Raw genomic sequence first — 13,481 nt, forward strand, 5'->3', positions numbered from 1 at the left:
TGGGTGCATTTGAATGTCAATGAGTAACCGCTTTGAGTGAAGAAATGTCTCACTGTGACCTTGCATCTCAGGTTTTGAGGGAAAGAAATCTAATATGGTAACGGGTCATGGGCCAATGGTTAACAACGCGGCCCAAGGCCAAAACCTCCCCCAAACCTTGACACCCTGACTAGGGTAGGCTTCTGCTAGCGAGGTGGTGTCTTCAAATCTTTCATTTGCATGGCTATGTCGATGTTATAGTAACACTTGACGTATTTTATGTAATTTTAGGTTTGTGCTTTATTTATTTACAGCCAATCATATTCTTTTGGGGGATCCAAATGCTGAGTCCATATTTAGGAAACTCCTGTTTTAACAGCTGATGTACTGGATGGGCTACGACCAACAGGTGGCGTCACAGACAGCGTTATTGAAGATGCTAACAAGAGGCTATAGGTCAGGGGTGCTGACGTCATGGGCGCCCACCCCCAGTATAGTCCTTCCCCATTGGTGCAGGTTGACACGAGAACAGCTTAACACTTTTCCTTCAGCTGAATCATAATAATAACTTCACTCTTCATGCAAACGTCTGCTAAATCGTTGCAAAGACGAGTGAATATAAGGAAGGAAGGCTCGCTTGCTGGAGTCCCCCCCTCCTTGCAGAGTGATTGACAGCTGGAAGTCTTTCCCACTGGGCCCCGGGCCGCAGTTTAGCAGCTAATTAAAACCTCCAGCAGACAAAGCCGGCTAAAGTCTCCTTACAAAGACGGAGCTCCTTCTCCCACAGCTGGTAAACCAACACTGCATTAACTCAGGCCTCCTACACAAACACGCCGCTCCGCCAGCTGTTGTCCGCAAGTGGCGGCGCCACCAGCCCGGCCGCTGAGCGGGAGGGCGGGTGTGTTCAAGAACGCCTCGGAAATGAGGCCTTTGGAGAAAAGCCACCTGAGTCACACTAAGTTGGTAGGAATTTAGAAAGGTGATAACAAAGCATGTATTGCATAGCATAGTGGTGTGATCTCTCGTTTGTCACACTTAAATGTTTCACAGTAAATATTATTAAAAAAAAAAACCCTGACCCCCCTTCTCACTTTGTTTGGATAGAGGATGCTCTAACCTACGTGAAACTGGAGAGAACCAGGTACTGTCTCCAAGGTTCTGAAACAAAATGTAACAGAATTTGGCATACATTTCAGGACCATGTTGCTTCGCTTCGGCTGGACGTCGCCCCCGCTGTGTAGGCGCTACCCCCAAACCAATTTATCTCTCTCAGTCCACTGTAGACAAACAACCATTCACAAAAACTGCTCAGGGCACTTGCACTATGGTAGTCGAATAGTATTTTTAATTTTAATTTTAATTTTAATTTTAATTTTAATTTTAATTTTAATTTTAATTTTAATTTTAATTTTAATTTTAATTTTAATTTTAATTTTAATTTTAATTTTAATTTTAATTTTAATTTTAATTTTAATTTTAATTTTAATTTTAATTTTTTGATGATTGATCTTTTAAATTTGAATTTAAAACATCTTAATTTAAATTTAAATTTAAATTTTTTGATGATTGATATTTTAAATTTGAATTTAATTAATTTTAATTTTAATTTTAATTTTAATTTTAATTTTAATTTTAATTTTAATTTTAATTTTAATTTTAATTTTAATTTTAATTTTAATTTTAATTTTAATTTTAATTTTAATTTTAATTTTAATTTTAATTTTAATTTTAATTTTAATTTTAATTTTTTGATGATTGATGTTTTAAATTTGAATTTAAAACATCTTCATTTAACAATTTAAATTTAAATTTAAATTTACATTTTATTTTATTTTAAATTTTATTTTATTTTAAATGTATATTTTTGATGTTTTCATGATTGATGTTTTAAATTTAAAACATCAAATTAAAATTAAAATTAAAATTAAAATTAAAATTAAAATTAAAATTAAAATTAAAATTAAAATTTTAAATTATTTTAATTTAAAATTAAAATTAAAATTAAAATTAAAATTAAAATTAAAATTAAAATTAAAATTAAAATTAAAATTAAAATTAAAATTAAAATTAAAATTAAAATTTAAAACATCAATCATGAAAACATCAAAAATATACATTTAAAATAAAAATAAACATTTTAATTTTAATTATTTTGTTGCCATTGTATGTACATGTGGGTATCTACATCTAGATGAGTATCTATATACTATGTGTATATGAAAATACATGTATATGTACGTAGTGTGTATGTAGGCTCATGCTGTATACATTATTGTGTATATATATATATATATATATATATATATATATATATATATACACATATACATATACAATATAAACCAATATACACTGAATGTATGTATGGAATTGGGAAATGGGAAAAAATTGTAATAAATAAATCATAGTCAAAAAAAATATCAGTCAATGACAACGCAACTGAACACAAAAAGCAGTTTTTAAATGAAACTTCCAAACCTACACGGCCCCATGTGAAACTACGATTGTCCCTCCCGTTAAAACATAAAATGGAATTAATCGAGATCTAAAGGTTATAAAGCTATTTCTAAAGATTTGGGACTCCAGCAAACCACAGTGAGAGCTATTATCCACAAATGCAGAAAACATGATCGCAGCGACGACTAATCCAAGAGGTCGCAAAAGACCCCACAACAACATCCAAAGACCTGCTGGCCTCACTTGCCTAAGTTAAGGTCAGTGATCATGACTCCACCATAAGAAGATAAAAAATACCCTATATATTATATCCTATATAATATATAGTAAAAATATAATACCCTTGTATTATATCCTATTACACTGTATTCCATAATTAACACATGTGTCTATTTGAGTTGCTTGTGTTTTAAGTTGTAAAGAATGCTGCGATCACAGTTATTCTTCCAAGCACCTGAACGCAGCAGGTTCTTATTACCGTGCATGCTGGGAGCGTGCTGCTCTGCTCCTTCATGGCTCGTGGCGCTGAGCTAATCTCTGCTGCTCAGGCAGGATAACGTTCACTCACAACCTACCTACACACACACACACACAGCACTTCCTGCAGCACTTCCTCCTGAAGCTCAATTATTTGCATTTAATTGGGCTGGTAGGAAGCATCTTCTCAAATGTAAGGTTAATGTTTGTTGTTGACGTAGCAGCAAGCTTCCTTCAGATTAAATAACCTCGCCTTAATTGTTCAAGTAAAAGGGATGAAACAAAGGGTGGGTGGAGCTACACACGCTGCTGGCCAGTCATTGGACAACGGAGAACGTTTGTTTATGTTCCCAATCCAGGTTGTAAGTCAGCTTCATTTATTTACTTATATTTAAAAACGGTTTCATTTCATCCAGCCATCCGTTTTCTATGCCGCTTATCCTCGCTAGGGTCGCAGGGTATGCTGGAGCCTATCCCAGCTGTCTTTAGGCAGTAGGTGGGGTACACCCTGGTCTAGTCAGGGTTTAATTTGATTTTTAAAAATTAAAAAAAGCAAAATCTACTCAAAATTTTAAAAATTTAAAAAAGCAAAATCTACTCAAAATTTAAAAAAATTAAAAAAAAGCAAAATCTACTCAAAATTTTAAAAAATGAAAAAAAGCAAAATCTACTCAAAAATTAAAAAAATTAAAAAAAAGCAAAATCTACTCAAAATGTAAAAAATTAAAAAAGCTAAATCTACTCAAAATTTAAAATTTTTTTAAAAAAGCAAAATCTACTCAAAATTTAAAAAATGAAAGAAAGCAAAATCTACTCAAAATTTTAAAAAATTAAAAAAGCAAAATCTACTCAAAATTCAAAAAAATTAAAAAAAAAAGCTAAATCTACTCAAAATAGTTGAGGTGGAGTTTTATAATTAAATTTATTTGACTATACTTAAAAAATATTAGTTAAGTCAACACAATCAAAATATCTACTAATTTGGGAACAAATTATTCGGTGCAAACACTTAGAATAAAATAATACAATTACGTTCATTCAACAAATCATTTTTTCAGTGGAAAGTATATATTTCCATAAAATGTTTAAGTTCGGGGACTTAAACTGCAATGTTTATGTTTACTCGACATGTGCTATTTGCTAATATGGGCAAACAGGAAGCTGTGTTTATAGTTAGCGATGACGATAACAGCATGCTTTATAGTAAATGCAGCAAAGCAAACATGCACGTCTCATAAAGTGTAAAAAACAAACACCTGTTCTTTATTCACGCCGAGCCCCGCGGGATATTTGATCTTGTCACTGCAGCCTAAATATTTATACACGAGCAGACCAGTAAGACCAGTAAGAACTTTGTCATCGTTGGCCTGGCGACAGCTGCTCAGTCGAGCCTCACAAATTGAAGATGAGAGAAAGAGGAGAGGTGGTATATTCTAATAATCACTGAAAGGAGGATCAGCGTCTTCTGAAGCTCAGCGCCAAGCAGGAAATGACTCCGACGCATCCTGGAAGTCCTCTTATCCCGCTTGTTTGACTTTATTGAAAACCGGTTGAAAACAGAGCACTGCGATTAGCGGTGAATATTGATAACATAAAATGAATAGGGGCCGCGCTAGTGGATCTGGAAGATACGATATTCCGTCGGTTGGAACCTCTGCACATGTGGCGTTTGAATCTTCCTGCTTTTTTCCGGTATTCCCGCCCACATTCCAAAAACATGCAAGTTAAGTTAATTGGTGACTGCAAATTATCCATTGTTTTTCTAAATACCCATATGTGGCCTCTGATTGGCTGGCAAACAGTCCAGGATGTAGCCTGCCCCTCACCCAAAGTCAGCTGGGATAGGCTCCAGCATATCCCTGCATGCAAAATGTATGGATGGATAAAATAAATATGAATATTGTCCATTAGACAGCATTATATTTATATTTTATGTATGATTACAACTCTTTTAAACTACTTATATATATATAAATAGTAATATATAATATATAATAGTCATATAATATATATAATATATGTATAGACCAGTCCAGGGTGTACCCCGCCTCTTGCCCGAAGACAGCTGGGATAGGCTCCAGCATATCCCTGCATGCAAAATGTATGGATGGATAAAATAAAAATGAATATTGTCCATTAGACAGCATTATATTTATATTTTATGTATGATTACAACTCTTTTAAACTACTTATATATAAATAGTAATATATAATATATAATAGTCATATAATATATATATATATATAATATATATAATATATGTATAGACCAGTCCAGGGTGTACCCCGCCTCTTGCCCGAAGACAGCTGGGATAGGCTCCAGCACCCCTGTGACCCTCTTGAGGATAAGCGGTAGAAAATGAATGAATGAATAATATATGTATCATATAATATAATGGTAATATATAATATATGTTACTATTTTATTAATAGAAGTGGGATATCTTTATTCTAGCTTACCGGACTATAAAACAGTATAATTCATCAAGGCGCTGTACTACTCTCCTCATCCTGAAGGGGCGATAGTGTGCCTGAAGTGGAAGGTGCTTGTCACTGCAGTCCTTCCATAGAGAGGAAAAAGCAGTTTTTGTTTTTTTTTTTGCAAATGTTGTTTTGTCAAAAATATACATTTTCATAGGCGTGTCAATAATTTGCTGGTGCTCCCGGGGTGGAACCCTCGGGAACAGGAAGGTTCTAATGAACAATCAAACTTTTTGTATGATTTTCTACAAAGTGATTTTTTTAGCAAGTACATGAGTAAGTGAGCACTTGAAGAAAAGCATGTTGACATGTTGTAAGCGTGTGGTTTGGTGGTTACGGGCAGCCGCAGATGTTTTTCGGGAGGATAAGCGGTAGAAAATAAATGAATGAATAATATATGTATAATATAATATAATGGTAATATATAATATATGTTATATTTTATTAATAGAAGTGGGATATCTTTATTCTAGCTTACCGGACTATAAAACACACAGTATCATTCATCAATGTGCTGTACTACTCTCGTCATCCTGAAGAGGCGATGGTGTGATTGAGGTGGAAGGTGCTTGTCACTGCAGTCCTTCCATAGAGAGGAAAAAACAGCATGTTTGTTTTTTTGGGTTTTTTTTTTGCAAATGTTGATCAAAAATCTGATAATACCTTGTGTCAAAAATGTACTATATATACTATATAATATATATTTTCATGGGCGTGTCAATAACTTTCCAGGGTAAAACCCTCGGGAACAGGAAGGTTCTACTGAACAACCAAACTTTTTATATGATTTTCTACAAAGTGATTTTTTTTCCGCAAGTACACGAGTGTGTGAGCACTTGAAGAAAAGCATGTTGACGTGTTGTAAGCGTGTGGTTTGGTGGTTACGGGCAGCCGCAGCTGTTTTTCGGGACGTACAAGGACGGGAGCGTTTCATTACCAGCGTCGGGGGTGAGAAAGTGAGCCCTGATTAGGTTTCTAATTACCCACTTTAAACTCTAAGTAGGCCATTTGCACTCGGCTGCTCAAAGTGGATCCATCTCGGGCCTCGTATGTCAGTTTCTCTTGGCTCTCTTCATTCTGTGTGTGTGTGTGTGTGTGTGTGTGTGTGTGTGTGTGTGTGTGAGAGAGAGAGGCAGCTGCTGTCTGTCATTGTCTTCCATGGCGTATGTGTGTGTGGATTAGCAGTGGTTATGTAACAGCTGTGTGATACAGATCTGCAGCCTGATGAGCCGGATGATTGACAGCTTGCCTCCAAGAATAGAAGCCAAACAAGGCCTGGCCGAGGTCGTGCGGCTCTACAAGCGACGGCGTAGAAATCTCTGCGCCTCTCCTCGTGATTGGCGGGATAAGGTCCTAATGAGATAGATTAGTCCGTCAAAGAAGACTCCTCGGCCTCTGATGTCCACTCAAGGGGGGCCTCTTTAGTCAAGTCGGCTCTCTTCTGTCGACTCTAAATAAAGACTGGCTCGAACGCAAAGTCAACTCTTGAGAAAGCGTACTCGCAGGTTAGCATAATGTGTGATGAGCGTTAAAATGTTTGTTATTATATTAACCAGCCTTAACCAACTCAAACTTATTTAAAATGCATCTTGAATTATGTTGTTTGAATTAAATTCATGAAACGCAAACAGATTTAGTGAACTAGTCCACTAGGCCAGGGGTCTCAAACATGCGGCCCGTGGGCCAAATGTGGCCCGCAGGACGCTAGTTTGAGTACCCCGCCTTGATATGAAAGTTTAATGTTAGTGCGGCCCGCGCAAGTTTGATATGGATGCTGTATGGTATCATGTACCCAGAAAAAATTATTACGTTTGATTCATGTTAAAGGTTAAATAACTGTTAATAGTTATCCTCCCTATCCATGTGGAAGTGGTATGTTTTTGGCTATTTAAGTTGAAAGGAAATAACTTGAAGGCTACCGTTTAGGTCGCTAGCTCTCTAGTTTGCGAGTTAGCATGTGTCTCAAGACCCTGCAGTTGCGCAATATGTTGTAAATAAAAAGAGTATAAATGTGACTATAGTCGTGTTTTGTCATGTCTACAGGGCTCTAATAATGCTTTGTTCATTTTAATATGAAAAAAATCATTTGTCTACCCACCAACTATATGTGCTTTCTTAACTTTTTATTATTATTATTATATTTATTTATTTATCACTGATTGATTGATTTTCTTTATTCTTGATTTGTTTATTTATTTTTCATCTTATTTTGTGTAGAAAAATAAAAAGTAAGATATTTGAGAACAGTGGAATGTTTTATCAGAGCTTTAGTTATATTTAAGTTTATTCATTTTTCAGTTTTTAATAAAGGCGTTGTTTTATTTTTTTGGCCCAGTCTCACCCAGACCCTAGCTCCAGTGGCCCCCAAGTAAATTGAGTTTGAGACCCCTGCACGAGGTCATTTATGCCTGCAGTTTCAGACAACAGCCAACAGAGGGCGCAGCAGGCCCTGACCTGAACCCAGCAAAAGTTGCAACGACAACCGAGGGTCACATTGAAAGAAAAGTAGTGAAAAATGCAAAAAAAAAAAAGAAAAAAAAAAAAAAAAAAGACAGTTACTCGCTCTAAAATTAAATCTCAGACTCTGAGAAATGAGGTTAAACACAGAAAATCAAAAATGGGGTATTAATTAACATCCAAAAGTGTGACTAGACTTTGGCAAACATCCATCTCTCCACAGCCAATTATCTATCTTTCTCATCATCTCAGGCCAAAATGTTATTTTTCACATCCTCCCTAACTCGGCAAAATTCATCCATGAAAGTCAAATTGCAGCATGTGTGACTTGTGATTTCATTTAAAGTGAAAAAGGTCACTCCTTCATTAAAAGCTGCATTCATTACTCGAAAACTAATTCATTTCCAAAGCTCATTACCGCCGCCTGTGAAACTAACTGTTATTTTTATTCACATCACCGCTGCGGACAATCGTTGTGAATAATGAGAGATGGTGTCGTGAAGTCACAATGCAAATGAAAACAAATGGCGCTTGCTGCAGGACATGACGGTTAATACATAAAAGCATATGACAGACATAGACAGTATAAGAATAACAGATTGGGCGCTTATGTCATGACATGACATCATTGCCGTTTGTATTTTATTCACGATGGATAGATTTTTTTGAAGAAAATTCTGATAAAGTGGTGGAAACGATTGTTTGCTGTATGAAAAATGCATATTTAAGCAAATGTTGCATATTCTTGGACTAAATTGAGCATTTTCAAGCAGAAAAATGTTCTAAATGACCTCAAATACAAATACTGTTAATACAAGACGTTTATAAACCATCACAGAACCGTTATTAACTGTACAGGCAATGTTTAAGTCATATCTGTTATCAAGGCCCGCAAAGCCTTCTCTGCTGGCCTAAAGACTACCAGAAGCACTGAATTACATTTACAACTTAAATTCTCATATTTGTTACATGAAATTAAATTATTCATATTAGTCTATTATGTTAATTTCATAGTGCATCTCTTAACGGCAATACTTGTGTATGTTTCTAGATTTCAGCATGTATGAGTTGTCATATCAGTGTAATCTCCCCAGCGCCTTCAGAATTAAGAATGCTGGCCCATGTCACATTCGCACTATTTACAATGGGACTGTTTAGTTAGTCAATCGGATTTCAGAGTCGCCTCACAGGGCCAGCTAGCAGGCGCACAGTATGGTCAACATTTTTCCGTCTTCTGATTGCCTGTGCCCAACTCTCAAAGTGCATATTTAAGCAAATGTTCCATATTCTTGGACTAAATTGAGCATTTTCAAGCAGAAAAATGTTCTAAATGACTTCAAATACAAATACTGTTAATACAAGATGTTTATGAACCATTACAGAAAAGTTATTAACTGTACAGGCAATGTTTAAGTCATATTTTCACATCTGTTATCAAGGCCTGCAAAGCCTTCTCTGCTGGCCTAAAGACTACCAGAAGCACTGAACTACATTTACAACTTCAATTCTCATATTTGTTCCATGAAACTAAATTATTCATATTAGTCTTTTATGTTAATTTCATAGTGCATCTCTTAACAGCAATACTTAGGGTTAGCCTCACAAGGCCAGCTAGCAGGCGCACAGTATGGTCAACATTTTTCCATCTTCTGATTGCCTATGCCCAACTCTCAAAGTAGTTTCCAGACAATGGATTCAAAGATAAAGGGTTTGGCTTTGATAGTCATTGCCGATATTCAACAAAAATGAGTTAATATAAGCTAGCTAACAACGGATGTCATGGCAAATACCTATTTTGATGCTAAAGCCCTCACCAAAAAAACTTTAAAAACGGCAACAGTGTTCCATTTGATGAGTTAATATAAACTAGTTAACAATGGATGTCATGGCAAATACTTATTTTGATGCTAAAACCCTCACAAACAACAAAAAAAAACAGTGTTCCATTTACATAAGTGACTTTAACCTAACTACAGCGATATTGTAGCAGCTAAAACTATTTTTATCTGGCAGACTAACAGGACGCCTTGCTAAGCGCTTCTCTCAGCGTCATTCACAGACGGAACCCAGCTCTCAATTTCTCAACAAGATGCTAGTTTGCCGTCAGCACTTTTTACCTGAGGACTGGAGCAAACGTCTTGTGCTGGAAGACACAGCCATCCCTAGGAGAGCGGACATCGGAAGTGTTGTTGCTGTATAAATGCTGTTGTTGTTGACAAAACTAGCATAAGTATGTATGTGTATCAATGTGCCCTAGGAAAGAAGTTTGGCTAATGTTTTAAATTATTCAAGATTATCAAGATACTGCAACTATTACATGTTATCATCAGTGTATGTGTTAGTGCATGATGACAGCATGGATATCAAACCATGCAACATTGCTAGAGGTTTTTTTAGAGGGCTTCATAGTTGAAATAGGTGAATTGTTAGCTAGCTCATATTAACTCATTTTATGGTGTTATAATACACAGAAAAGTGAAAGAAATATGTATTCATGTTTCACACAAAGATTGGGAATGATGGGCAAAATTCCCCAAAAAGTGCAGTTCCCCTTTAAGTTCCCACTGAAGGCTGAGGTATCAAACACATCACCCGCCACTAGAAGTTAAGCACTCATAATATGAACTCTCCTCTTGTGTTAGGGTCGTCGCCGACCTGTTTTACATTTTAATGCATAAAAAGAACATAACATTTATTTATTGCATCAAGGCTTAAAACAAAAAAAATATTTTTACTACATTTTAAAATGGTCTGGTTGAAAATGACCACAGTATTGTTAGGGTGGGTTTGGACCCGGTTATAATAATAATATGACTATAAAGCAATATTTTGAGCCCCAACTGAAATCATAAGTGTACAATTAGTCAATACAATGACAACCAGCTCCTCTTCTCATTTGGACCGCTTTTCCAGTATACCAGCAGAAAAACAAGGTCCAGACATGTGACGTTCACTCATTTGATTGGCTGATTTCACATTTACAATTTGGATCATGGAAAGAATGTCAAGAAGTCCAGTGAACCAAGATCTGGACCTGTTCTGCTTTTTCATTTCACTTTATACTAAAGTTCTGTTGATGAAAACAATCACTTTTTATACCTTTTCTTGACATGAATATATATGGGTCAAAATTCACCCCAACACCATACATGTTTCTTTACTGATTACTTCCTGAATGAGAAAACTAATTGATTTAAGAGATATGTTCTATATCCCCCAGTAATAGCAAGGTAATAAAAGAACCTTCAATTTATTAATATGATTCTTTAGAAGTTCATTTGACCATTTTTGGAAATAGAAATGGAGGGGTATAGTGACAAAAAAAGGCCTACATGCCCACACCAAAAGTATTAATAGCAACATTTTCATGGATGAGGAAGCCTAAGAAGGTAACCAAGACATAAGAAGCAAATTTGATGGTAACTTATTGTTTTAGTGTATTTTATAGCTGATTTAATACATGAGTCAAAACCGACCCGTTACCATAAGAAATGATACCAGAAAGCTAACACAAGAGGAAGGTTAAGAGAAAAGGAACGATAATACACTATTTAGCTTCTAACAATTGATAGATAATGTCCTTATTCTGGGGGCCTGCAGAGCGATGCTGTTTAGTCAGTATGAACCTCAATGGACCATCTCAAGTGCTTTGTCAAAATACCTGCCAAGAACCATGCACCCCCGACTTCATCCCCACCCTGCCAAAAACAGCCTCTTCCTGTCAACACACATTAACTCGTTACGGTTGACGGTAGAGTGAACTGCCACACAAAAAATGATGTTGGAAACGTGACGGGTGACGAGCGATGCTCTCTCGAGCGTCAACAGCTGTGCCTTCAAGCATCAGCTGCTCTCAATGTCGCTCAAAACGAATAGGGTTCCAGCTTTGATGTTGAACAATCATCCCTGACAAACGCCACGACTGGTAAAGCGCTTTCAAATGTCCCAATATAACCTGAGCCGCCACAAGAAAGAACCTTGGCTTCTTGTGATTCACTGAAAACCACCAAATTACACTTCCTGCCACTGCAAAGAACTACCTCAGAATTTTGGAGGCAATAATGCTGCAGCAAACGTGTTCTGATATAACCTTTGACCTCCGCTGCCTCAAGCATCGTCGCTTGGCTAACCATCAACCGCCATCATGAAAGCAAAAAGTTCCCACTTTTACACGGAACAGTTTTTTGGTGGGAATGGGAACTGACAAAGAACCGGAAACTACTTCCTGAATTAACTATTATTTGAAATAACTTAACATAGAACAGTTTACCCAAGAATTTGCTAGTTAAAAAATAAAAACACTAAAAAGCAAAAGAATTATTGCCTTCACACAACACCTTTAACACTGCAAACAAAGAAAAACCCTGTTGTAGTCCTGCTACCGTCTCCATGACAACCAGATAAAAGCAATATGCTAATGAGAAACAGGTGATTCATAACATTAGCCTAGCATAGCTACAAAGCTACAAAATACAATATTGTGAAATGCTGCCACCATTGTTTTCAATGGGTTTTGCTAGCTTATACACAATATAGCCTTAGTGGCCCTATGACAACAAACAGTAGGCCTACAAACATTACCAACACGGTATTAAAATGTCTTGATGTCAACGCTTACAGGTATAAAAGCAGCTAAAAAGACTTGGCTAAGAATGTAAAGGGAAATAATGTAATGTGAGGTAAATACAGCGCAGATGGAACTACATTACTGGCGTATTGATACCTTGCCACACCACGCCAGCTAGCTAGCTACTCGCCGGTTATTTACTCGCCGGCTAGCGGCTAGCTTCACCACACACTCGCTGCTCACAAGGCCTCAAGTCACTACAGAAGGGTAAAGCTACAAATTGGAGCTGCTGTTTATGTTTTATTTTTGAGTTAGGAATAGTTAATTAATGCTATGTGTTGGCATTTGTTTCTGTGTTGCTACATGAAATCAATGCGCCCAGGAATGAAGTTCCGGTAATGCTTAAAAGGACCAAAATCTGACAAAATACTGTAAGTATTATATGTTATCATGGATGTACCGTTACTACATTGTCACATGTATACTGTATGTGTGTTCATGTCTTATATAAGGATTGACTGATGAGCAAAATTCCCCCAAAAGTGCAGTTTTCCTTTAACCTCATCACATGATGTTGTGTCATTATGTCACATGATGTAGTAGCTAAACCTTGAGGACATATTTCATATTTACAGTGCATGCATGGTAAAAAGGTATTCAACTTACCTCTCTGCTGTGATAGGAAGTTGTCAGCCATTTTGGGCACATGACTCATTTCCCATTCAAATTGTTGCATAGTGGTGCAGTGTTGGCACAGTGGGTCAGTCATTGATTGACACTGTCAGAAAAGCAGAAAGATATATGTTCAGTACACATGAACAATTTTTAGAAAATGGAAAATACAAACATTTTAGCTGACTGAGTAGCTGCACAACCAGAACTGTAATGGTAATGGTTTACTTTCATTTGAACATGCATCAGATTACAATTGAGTGCATCCCATAATAAGTTCCCAGTTCCACATGTCCAAAAGGAGTAAAAAGAAGCAAAGCTTATTAAATCCGACCCCTCCATCTGGTACTTTTACAATCACTAACTGTTACATTTGTTCACTTCCTGCTTT

Source organism: Doryrhamphus excisus, linkage group LG14 (genome assembly GCF_037039965.1).
Source record: "Doryrhamphus excisus strain RoL-2023G ecotype Guam linkage group LG14, RoL_Dexc_Guam_v1.1, whole genome shotgun sequence".
Classification (NCBI taxonomy): Eukaryota; Metazoa; Chordata; class Actinopteri; order Syngnathiformes; family Syngnathidae; genus Doryrhamphus; species Doryrhamphus excisus.